We start from the raw sequence: 8,880 nt of genomic DNA, 5'->3' as shown, positions 1-8,880 counted from the left end.
TCTGTATGAACCCTAAATTAGGAGCCCCCAGAAATCAGGAACTATGCTTCTTTTTATTGTCAGGGTGCTACACAGTACCTAATACATAGTAAATTTTTAATAAATTCTCTAAGAATTTGATAAATTCTCTAAGAATGAATGAATGCACTCACCACTTTTAATAAGGTATAATGGTCTATTAAGTAGGAATTGTTTTGCTAGTTTGCCCTAGTATCATCAATACCCAGCATAGAGCCCATCATACAGTGAGTTGCATGGATAATTGTTGAATGAATGGAAAAATTGCATGTATCAAGAAGTAGTTAGCCCTGTTTCCCATGTTTCTGTGGCCTTGGGACCTACCACATTAAGTCAGGAAGGTAAAATTAAATTATTACTAATATTAATACTAGCAGGGCAGCCCCGGTGGCGCAGCGGTTTAGCGCTGCCTGCAGCCCAGGGCGTGATCCTGGAGACCCTGGATCGAGTCCCACGTCGGGCTCTCTGCCTCTCTCTCTCTCTCTCTGCATCTCTATGAATAAATAAATAAAATCTTTAAAAAAAAATACTAGCAGCTTCCACACATATAGATACAAGATAGACATGAAATGGCAAGCACAGATAGGATCACCCTAGGATAATAACAAAACCTGATCGTGCACCCATTGCACTAGTTCAAATTCAACCTCACATGCTTTGCACAACAGAAAGAAAAATATCCCAATTTAATAAGTGCAGCAACTCCACCTGCCATTCCAAAAGAAATATACCCTCCTTCAGTCTCAATCCCCATATTCCTGTCCTGTGATAGATATCCTGCTTTGTTAAAAAGTATACTCATCTTTAAAGTTACTTACTTGTCATATAGCACAGCCCTTAAGGGCAAATCATACTTCATCTGAACCTCCGTAGGAAGTGGCGTTTCAATATTGGAGGAAAAGATAATATATGCTATACTGGTTTCCAGTGTGGTACCTTCTTAGGAGATTTTCATGGGTAACTGACCAAGAAGCAGTTTTTGTCTGAACGCTGCAGAATACATTATTCTGTTGTGTCAAGTAAGAAGCGCAGGGCTCCAAGGACAGAACTGTGAAATGCTTTGCATTAAGAAAGAAGCCATCAGAGACAAGAAAATAGCCAGAGGATTATGAGAAGAATCAACAAATGTCAGTGTCATAAAAGCCAAAAAGTGGAGAATTTCTAAGGAAAAAAAAATGACTAATGACTTTTAAATTCAGCAGAAATCCAGTGAGTATATTAAGATCACTAAATCTTATTCAAAGCAAAATTCTGATTACCTTGTTAATCATAGTAGAAGTAAAACCAGAGTACTTTTTTTCTTCAATGATGGGAACATGAGACCAATATATACATATACATATATGAATATGTACACACATACGTATATAATATATATATGAAATAAAGAGTATTTCCATAAATATCTTAGTTTGACAATCAATAAAAATAGAACAGTTTCTGTCTGGAAAAAAGAAAACCTGTTCTGAATTTCTTGAGCCAGGATTGAGTTCAGCGCAAAAAGACATAAGGCAGTTTCAGGGATATAAGGAAGAAAACCAGCATGAAGTGAGTTGAGAGCTGGGAAACAAAATTTTAACAAGAAATAGCAACTGCTCCAACACCTACCTGGATAGTAACTAAGAAAAGGTCTGGGGAATTCATACTGAAAGGGAATCTAGAACTTAGAGGATTGGAAGTAAAAATGTCTTTTAAAAAAATTCTGAGCAGTCATGCCTGGAGCCTAGAAAATGAGTTAGGATTGGTAAAAAGTTAAGTCCCAATCAGACTAAGAGGCAGCATCTTTATAAAGAAGTTTCCCAGCCATTAGAAGTTACTCTTGGATATACTGGAATCCCAGGAACAAAGGAAACAAGAAAAAAAAGAAAAAGTGGAGAAAGTTGAACTTAAATAGTGTTGCTTTCTTATCCTTAGTTTTGAGGAAATTGTTGCCTAAGTTGAAAGTGCCCTGAAGGCGGCTTTAACTTACCTGACCAGTCCTCACCCCAGGGACTGCCTCAGGTTCTGCTGACCTAGGCAACTGTTTGAGGGTCAAACTTCCATGCTACTCAAATGTTCTTGAAGAAGCCCTCCTGTGTATTAAAGTGGACAGCATTGTTTTCCTCTCTCTCAGCTTGCTTTTCTCTCACAGTTCTTTGTTCTTTAATGGCTGTGACTCGGTTTGTGCTGCTCCTTGAGAGGAGGGATTAGGGCAACACTGTGGTAGTCAGCACTTCCCTCCTGGGGCACTAACAGGTGCCTCTCTGTCATTTTCATGGTGACACTCTGCAAGACTCTAGCTTCATGCCTTATCAAACTGATCCTGTATGTTCGTTGAGATCAGAATTCCAATTAATAGGACAGTCGTTATTTTTTAAAGAGCTAATACTACTGAGGATGTTGGGGTCACTGTGGTGGGTTGCTTAGCAGAAAAGCAGAATGGAAGGTGAATGAAAAAAAAAAGAGGATTCAGAGAAGAAAATTTGCATGGGAGGATCAGTTTGAGAAACCCCAACTCCTGGAATGCAGACTGACCCCCTTGCGTATTCCACAATACTAAGTACTCTGATGTGAATTACTTTTTTAATACGTACTGGAGGAGGAAGCAACGTTTATATGCCTAACATAGTAATAGGCACTCTTGATGGAGAGGTCTATAATAATCCCCAAAATATTTTATAGGGTCCACAAAAATCTTCAAAATGTAGATATCATATGGAGCCTGAGTGGCTCAGGTCATAATCCCAGCGTTTTGGGATCCAGTCCGCCTTGGGCCTTCCTGCTCCGCGGGAAGCCTGCCTCTCCCTCTGCCTCTGCTTCTCTCTCTCTCTCTCTCAATCTCTCTCATGAATAAAACCTTAAAAAATTAAATAAAAAAAGACATTATATAAAATGTAAAATCCATGATGCAATCCAATTCGGTTTAGCTGGAAAAACAACCCAGCCTAATAGGATAGGGTTCATTTCTTGTGTGCATCAGTTATCTTGGTTCTGTTCTGAGGGAACAAGAGGCCAGTGCACCCACCCCAGTGCCACCACCCTGGGCCAGGGCTCCGGTGCCACCTGGAGCCAAGGGTCCCCAGGTCCTCTGTGGAAGGGAGCAAGGCAGAGGGCAGAGGCTGACCCCAGTGGTGGCACAGTAGACAGTCCTGTGCACTCTGCATGGGCTGGACTGCAGTACCCATGCGCTGTAACACAGCAAATTCTGTGTTTATCAGGACATCTCCACTACTGTACTGAAGTCACACACCATCTTCATGGGACTTGAAATTTCCAGGAATTACCTTTCTGAAATGCTGGCAATAATTTCTTTACATTCCATCTCTTAGTTCTCCATGGAAACATCAGGAAACCATGAACAACTTTAGTTGATACAGAGTTTGATTGCCATTTCCTACGTGAGGGCTTTTTACTGCCAAGGATATTCTGGACCAAAAAATTAATAAAGCTTCATCTCCTGATGATGAGGATGCCTTCTATGTCACAGACCCGAGAGACATTCTAAAGAAGCATTTGAGATGTTTAAAAGCTCTTCCTCGGCTCATTGCCTTTTATGCGGCCAAATGCAATGATAACAGAACCATGGTGAAGACCCTAGCCGCCATTGGGACAGTATTTGACTTTGCCAACAAGACTAAAATGCAATTGGTACGGAGTCTCCAGGTGCCTCTAAAGAGGCATTATTTATGCAAATCCAAACCAGCATCTCAGATTAAGCACACTGTCAATAAATGCAGTCCAGATGATGACTTTTGATCATGAAGTTGAATTGATGAAAGTTGCTACAGCACATCCAAAGGCAAAGTTAGTGTTGCGGATTGCCACTGATGATTTCAAAGCAGTTTGTAGCCTCAGTGTTAAATTTGGTGCCACACTTAAAAGCAGCAGGCTTCTTTTGGGGCAGAAGAGCTATATATTGATGTCATCAGTGTCAGCTTCCACGCGGGAAGTGGCTGTACCAATCCTGAGACCTTCATACAGACCATCTCTGATACCTGCTGCATCTTTGACAAGGGAGCTGATGTTGGTTTCAACATGTATCTGCTCGATATCAGTGGTGGCTTTCCTGGATCTGAAGATGTAAAGCTTAAATTTGAAGAGATCATCAGTGTTATCAACCTAGCACTGGACGTATTTTCCATCAGACTCAGGACTGAGAATCATAGCTGAGCCAAGCAGATATTACATTGCGTTAGCTTTGATGCTTACAGTTTATATCATTGCCAAAACAACTCGTGCTAAAGGAACAGACAGGCTCTGATGATGAAGATGAGTCAAGTGAACAAACCTTTATGTATTACGTGAATGATGTGGTATATGGATCACTTAATTGCATCCTTTATGATCATGCACACATGAAGCCCCTTATGCAAAAGAGACCCAAACCAAGTAAGAGGTTTAATCCAACCTACATATGGAGACCAATATGTGACAGCCTTAATTGCATTATGGAGTCTGTGACTTGCCCAAGATGCATGTGAGTGATTGGATGCTCTTTGAAAACATGAGTGCTTACACTGTTGCCATTGCTTCTATTTTCAAAAGGCTCCAGAGGCCAACTATCTATTATGTGATGTTGGGGCCAACATAGCAACTAATGCAGCGAATCCATTACCACAACTTCCCTTTGGAAGTAGACGAGCAGGATGTCAGCATTGTGCCTGTGTCCTGTGCTTAGGAGACCGAGAGGAAGTGGGGTGCAGTGTCCCTGCTGCCATTAAGTCAGCTAGCATTACCATGTAGGTACCACTCCTATAGCCATTAACTGCGAGTTTAGCTTAAATTATGGGATCTGGCGGGGGGGGTGGGGGGGGACAGTTTAACTTAATTACTGCTAGCTTTTTTTTTATTTTTAATGTATTTGTTAAGTAGGGTTGGCACAGATGCAATAATATGGAAGACTAAGAGATGGGGTCATTTATCTGTGTTCCTTTGGAAACCACTTGAATATTTTTTATATCTGGATTTTTATTCATTTTTCAATCATTCTACTAAAGACTGCCTCTCAGTTGCTGAGGAAGCATTGGTAGCTTGTACATTGGCAGAATGGGCCAGAAACTTAGCAGTTTGATCTGTTTTTAAAATAAAGTATCTTGGGCAGCCCTGGTGGCTCAGCGGTTTAGCGCCACCTTCAGCCCAAGGAGTGGTCCTGGAGACCCAGGATCGAGTCCCATGTCCGGCTCCCTGCATGGAGCCTGCTTTTCCCTCTGCCTGTGTCTCTGCCTCTCTCTCTCTGTCTCTCATGAATAAATAAATAAAATCTTAAAAAATAAAGTATCTTAAAATTTAAAAAAACTTTAAAAAACATATATACAAAATAAATGATACATAAAAATATATAAAATGTATTTCATCTTATAAAATATAGAATATATAAAATAAGTTCATCTTATAATTAATATTATAAATTAATCTTATCATTATAATAATATATAAAATAAAATATTTATGCAAAATCTATAAAATAATTTCATCTTATAAAATAAGTCATGTTTAAATGACTATAGACAGGGAGGAGGAGTTAAAATGGTAGAGGACGGGACACCTGGGTGGCTCAGTGGTTGAGTGTCTGCCTTTGGCTCAGGTCATGTTCCCAGGGTCCTAGGATCTCCTTCTGCCTATGTCTCTGTCTCTCTCTGTGTCTCTCATGAATAAATAAATAAAAATCTTTTAAAAATAAAAAATAAAAATAAAATGGCAGAGGAATAGAGGAGCCCTAAGTTTATCTCATCCCTCAAATACAACTAGATAGTTATCAAATCATTCTAAATGACTGTAAGCACAAAACTTCCCAAATAAAGGTACAATTTTGGCCCATTGTCTTTAATCTTATATACTTTCTGTGAAACTTAAAATTCAGTAAGTTCTAAGTATATCCTCTCTCAGTTTAAGTTCTTGTGAATTTTTTCTAGATTTAAATTATAACCATTTCACTTTTAGGAAAAGAGAAGAGACTGGGGAGCCTGGGTAGCTCAGTCAATTGAGGATCTGGCTCTTGGTTTGGGCTCAGATTATTATCTCAGAGTTATGAGATCAAGCCCCACGTCAGGCTCTGCACCCAGCACAGAGTCTGCCTGAGATCCTCTTTCTCTCTTTCTGTCCCTCCCTTCACTCGTGCATTCTCTCTCTCTCTCAAATAAAATAAATTTTTAAAAATCTTTTAAAAAAACAAGGAAACAGAAAAGACTGTACACAGTCAATGTGGAGAAATTAGGACCCTTGAATATAATTGTGGCAATGAAAAATGGTGAAACTGCTTTGGAAAATAGTCTGCAATTCCTCAAATAATTAAACAAACTTACTATACTCAGTAATGTCATACTTAGGTATCTAGCCTAAAGAAGAGAAAACACAGGGGCACCTCAGTTGAGCATCCAATTCATGGTTTCAGGCTCTGCCCTCAGTGGGGAGTCTGCTTGAGATTCTCTCTCCCTCTCACTCTACCCTTCCTCCCATTCTCACACTCTTTTTGTCTCTCGAAATAAATAAATAAATCTCTTTTCTTAAAAAGTGAAAACCAGGTACGCCTGGGTGACTCAGCAGTTGAACATCTGCCTTCAGCCCAGGGTGTGATCCTGGAGTCCTGAGATCAAGTCCCACATCAGGCTCCCTGCATGAGGCCTGCTTCTCTCTCTGCCTATGTCTCTGCCTCTCTGTGTCTCTCATGAATAAATAAATAAAATCTTAAAAAGACAAAAGTGAAAACCTATTTCACAGAGAAAATAGCAATATTGTTCATAATAGCCAAAAGGAGACAATTCATGATGAATGAATAACCAAAATGTTGTATATCCATACAGTGGTATATTATTCAGCCATCAAAAGGAACAAAGTCCTGATACATGTTAAAAAATGGATAGCCTTAAAAACATTATGCTAAATGAAAGAAAACAGTCTCAAAATACATCTTATACCATTCCATTCACATGAAATATTTAGAAAAGGCAAATCAATAGAAAAGAAAGATTAGTAGTTACTTAGTGCTGGTGGTATGATGGAATATAGTGGAGTACCAGATAAAGAGCTTGCAGTTTCTTTTTGAGGTAATGGCATGTTCTAAAGTTGTGAACTTTGAACACATCTGTGAATATAATGAAAGGCAATGAATGCTACACTTTAAATAGGGGAATGTTTAGTGTGTAAATGGTATATCAATAAAGCTATTAAAAAGAAAAAGAACAAAAAAATACTCCACCATTCAGAATAGCAACCACTCATAACCAACAATAACAAACGTTTATAGAGAATTTACTCTCTAGCAGACACTGTGTCTACTGTTTTACATGCCTGATATCAATGAACCTTCACGAAGGTTTTCAAACCTTTGCAGACTTACCTCAAAGCCTAAACTTTTAGCCATACCCCGAACTGCTAACCATTAGAGCAATCTAATTGATACCACAGTGTGATGAGCTTATCAGATCCAGTTCCAGTTCCTTCTTGGCAAAGAAGCATTCTAACTTTAGATAAGTACAGGAGAGTCAGAGACAAATAACTCCATTCAATAAATGAGATGCCCAGGAACAAATGGTAAGTCTAATGGCTATTCTTCTACCAGGAATGATCAATGAGACAGAACATACTGGTATCCATACCTCTTGAAGAACATATGTGTGCGTGAGTCTGTATGAGTTAAAAAGAAGGAAAGAGAATATTCTGATATTACCCCAATACTTTTTCATATATATAATATTTTTTCATGTATATGTATGCCTTCATATACATACACATATATGTGTGTGTGTATGCTATGCCTTTAAGATGCAAAGGATCTAACAGTGATGTGGATCCTCAGTGCTGTTCAACTAGGCAAATGGTATATCCTCCACCACAGAAAACTGCTTAGCAGTTTCTTAAAATGCGAAACATGCATTTATCACACAACTCAAAAATTCCACTCCTAGGTATCTAGCAGAGAAATTAATAAATTTGTCCACATAAATATGTGTATTCAAATTGTCATAACTACATCATTTATAATAGTCAAAAACTGGAAACAGCTCAAATGCTCATCAACTGGTAAATGGATAAACAGAATGTGGTATATCCATACAGTAGAATATTTTGCATCCTTGAAAAGGAATAAGGAACTGATATATCCTGCAATATGGGTGAACCTTGAAGATATGATGCTAAATGAAATAAGCCAGTCACAAAAACACAAACATATTGTATGATTCACTTATATATGTCCAGAAAGGGCAAATCTTCAAAGACAGGAAACAGATTGGTGGTTCCCTAGGACTAGAGGTGAGAATAAGGAATAACAGCAAATGGCCATTAGATTTCTTTTTAGGGGGATGGAAATGTTCTGAAATTAGATTGTGGTGATGATTGTAAAACTCTGTAAATTTATTAAAAATCACTGAATTATACACATAAGAGAAATAAATTATATGGTATGTAAACAATACTCCAATAAAGCTGTTAAAAATCAGTCAATATAGTTTATCACTTTGAGAAAATAAAAGAGAAAAATCAATATATTCAGAAAAGGTAGATGACAAAATTCAAGATCTAATGAGGGATTAACTTTCTAATTAACTTTCAAAATTTGCCTCCCTGAGTCAGATTCCATGTAACCAAAAAGATGATACGTTAAGATAGAATAAGTTATTCTCTGTGACAGAAAACTCCAAAATTTCAGTGGCTTAACACAGCAAACATTTACTTTTCTTTCATGCTGAATGACCAACAGGTATCATCAGCAGGGATGGGGGATAGAGGACTGTATTCATCTTGGTGCTCACAAGCCAAACTTGACATAAAACTCATCTTAATACATGTTTCCAACATTCTCAGAGAAGTATAAGGAAATGTGGGACATCATGCTCATATGGCCTCTTCTTGGAAGCGAAACACATCACTTCTGCTCATATATCA

The 8,880-nt window shown here is 38.3% G+C and overlaps 1 pseudogene; it reads left to right on the top strand.

Moving 5' to 3' along the window:
• Window positions 1–3,180: 3,180 nt before the first annotated feature.
• On the top strand, window positions 3,181–4,762 carry LOC144316722 (ornithine decarboxylase pseudogene; annotated as a pseudogene).
• Window positions 4,763–8,880: the final 4,118 nt, after the last annotated feature.

This window comes from Canis aureus, chromosome 7, assembly GCF_053574225.1.
Source record: "Canis aureus isolate CA01 chromosome 7, VMU_Caureus_v.1.0, whole genome shotgun sequence".
In the NCBI taxonomy this organism is placed as follows: Eukaryota; Metazoa; Chordata; class Mammalia; order Carnivora; family Canidae; genus Canis; species Canis aureus.
Note: the sequence above shows the minus strand (reverse complement) of the source record. Positions and strands in the feature narration are given on the sequence as shown.